Source organism: Belonocnema kinseyi, chromosome 8 (assembly GCF_010883055.1).
Source record: "Belonocnema kinseyi isolate 2016_QV_RU_SX_M_011 chromosome 8, B_treatae_v1, whole genome shotgun sequence".
NCBI lineage: Eukaryota > Metazoa > Arthropoda > Insecta > Hymenoptera > Cynipidae > Belonocnema > Belonocnema kinseyi.
Genome location: NC_046664.1, coordinates 103533155 through 103536443, shown reverse-complemented (window position 1 = coordinate 103536443; position 3289 = coordinate 103533155).

The window sequence follows — 3289 nt, the reverse complement described above, 5'->3', positions numbered from 1 at the left end:
AAGCAGAGGTAACTCTGCAGGCCTTGTTGAATCACACTTCCAGTAGGATTGTGGAATCGCAAAGGGAAGTCATAATCCAGCATATGCATAATTTGGGTATTATGGAAATGGATCTTTCGTTGATGTGTTCGTGGGGTCTGGATGGTAGTACTGGTCATTCACCTTACAAGCAATCTTTTAAATCAGCAGAAGACAATGAGAGTCTCAGTGATGATAGCTTGTTTGTAACTTCTCTCATCCCTTTAAAATTGTCCAATGCGGACAATGTTTTTCTTTGGAACAGCAGAGCGTCTCAGTCGCCAAGATCTTGTCGCCCTATTCAGATACTGCAAACTAAAGAAACCGAGGCAATTGTTTTGAATCAAAAAAAGAACATTGAGAATCAAATTGAGCAGCTAGAAACTCATAGAGTTGCATTAGATGATAGACGGAGTATTCGAATCCATTTTTAACATTGATAGACGGCAAAGTACTGAACATAATAACAGGGACAAAATCCATGCAAACTTGCCCCATCTTTCATTCAACTCCTAAGTTCTTCAATGACCTGTCCAATAAGCAGAAGGACTTATTTCTACCAGGCGTAAATTCGTTGATGTATGGACTCAGTCCATTACATGCGTGGATGAGGATACTAGAATGTTGCTTGCGCATTTCGTACAGACTTCCTCTCAAGTTCTGGCAAGTAAGATCTCCTGCTCAAAAAAAAAATATTTGCTCAGCGGAAAAAAAAGGTTCAAGAGATTTTGTGGGAAAAGTTCTGATTGTTAGTAGATAAACCAAAACCAGGAGGCTATGGTACTACGAACGATGGGAACACAGCTCGACGATCTTTTGGAAATACAGATGAACTTGCAGAACATCTTGGACTTGACTGTGAGTTACTTCGTAATTTCAAAACAATTTTAACCGCTATGTCACAACAGCTCGCGATAAATCCATTTGAGTTTGGAAAACTTTGTGATTCTACTGCCCGAATATACGTAACTCACTACAACTGGTACCCTATGCCTTCAACGTTACATAAGATGCTCATTCACGGAGCCACAATCATAAGCACAAGCGTGCTACCGGTAGGAATGCTTGGCGAAGAAGCTTCTGAAGCTCGCAACAAAGACTATAAGAATTACAGACAATTTCACAGCAGAAAACACGACCGCCAAGCTAATATGTATGATGTGTTTTATAGAGTAATGGATTCTTCCGATCCACTCATTTCTGCGTTCAATGTTCATTCGCGACTTCAGGAGAAGAAATTTTTGCCCATTTCCGAAAATGTCAGAGTTTTACTCGCTGCGCCTCAAGTAAATGTGATACCAGAAGACGCAACATACAGTTCCGATATAGCAAATCGAGAAGATGAAGAGGCTGATCTTTCAGAAACTGAAATTCTGCTAGACGAATTTGAATTGATCGATGAAGAGGGAGATGCAACTCACGACAATTTGTAAGCTAAAACCATTTGAAAGTGTGAGAGGCAAGGGGACTCACTCAAATCAAGCACCCCGAGTAGTGAGAGGGAAGGGGACTCACTTAACTCAAGCACCCCGAATAGTGAGGAGCAAGGGGACTCAATAGAATCAAGTACGCTTAGTTTTTCGAAATTTCGACTACAGATTCGGAGTCAGAGCCTCCAAAAACCCTTAGATACTACTTTTTAAGTTAATCCAATACTTTTTTGTAATTATCGTCCGCCATATTGGATCAGCCATTTTGTTTTCAAAAATTCTGACATCAGATTCGCAATCAGCGCCTTCAAAGACAGTGTTGAATGTCCGCTATATTGAATCCGCCATTTTTTTTAAATTCTGACTTCGGATTTGCATTCAGCGCCCTCTAAAACCCCTGGATATCACTTTTTGAGTGGATCCAATGATTTTTTGAAATTAGGCTCCGCCATATTGGATTCCCACTGTGCGTCGCTAAGTTGACAGCGTTGGTAAACACGGCCCTTGCACGTGTTTAGCAGGCTGTCGCCACTCAGCCGGGGAGAATTTTCCGGAAATTTAGATCCCGTTACTGAAGGCCTGACAACAGGAAGGGTAGGCAAACTCGTCGTTTCGAATCTCGAAAATCAGCTATTTGTCATGTAGGGCGTTTCACTCAATTTTCCTGTTTCAAAACTTGAGTGAAATTTCACGTCGACTCATTTCTTGATTTCCGAGGTTCTCATCTATGCCTGACATACAACAACGGCAGAATCTATCGAAGACTTACAAAGAATGTTGAATAAACTAGATGCAAGCATGAAGAGCATGGGCCTCAAAATTAACGCAAATAAAACAAAAACTATGGTGTTCGAAGGAAAGAGTGAGAAAACACTATGCAATATTTTATTAAATGATGAGAGAATTGAAAAAGTTGATAAGTTCGTATACCTTGGTAGCTTATTTACTGGAGATGGGAAGATAGATGAGGAATTAGATAGACGAATAAATGAAGGTAAGAAGGTTATTGGTAGAGCAGGTCCCCTTATCAGAAATAAAAATATATCAAATAAAGCTAAAATGGCAATGCATAATTCGATATTTGTACCGACTGTACTATACGGTAGCGAGACATGGACTTATCAAGAAAAAGAAAAATGCGAAAAAAAAGAAAAAGAGAAAAATTAACGCAATTGACATGAGATTCATGCGTATAATATGCGGAAAAACCCTTATGGACAAAGTAAGTAACGAGATAATTCTGAAAGAATGTGGTGCAGAAGAGACGCTAGTAGACACATGGGAAAGAAATCGGTTAAGACGTTTCGGGCATGTTGAGAGAAAGACAAATGAACGACTAACAAAACAATTGTATCAAGGTAAAGTAAATGGCAGCGTGCCCAAAGGTAGACCGCGGAAAGAATGGTTAGAATGTGTGAATGAGACCCTGGTTAGAAGAGACATAAGAAGTCACAGAAACACGAGAGTCTGCATGAAAAAATGCATGGACATAAAAGAAGCTAGAGAAGTATGCCAAGACAGGCAAGTATGGCGGCAAATAGTTAATAAAAAGAGTGTCAGTAGAGTGAATGACGCCTGAAACTAAAGACCTTGGCCACTAATTACCCTAGTGGGGAACCTTACATATAACGACTTCGTGAGATTCTTCGCTTGGGGTCATTGCTAGAAAGATTGATCAGCAACCTGGGTCGGAGCAGTGTTGTGGAACGAACGTGTTATTTACTTAAATAGCACGGGAATTCTGGATCAATCTGAAAAATCTCTATCCCTTCCACACACTAATCCTTTCCCCTACCGAGTGAGTCATGCCTACCTCGAAAGGAAAATGGCTTAATGGTGCA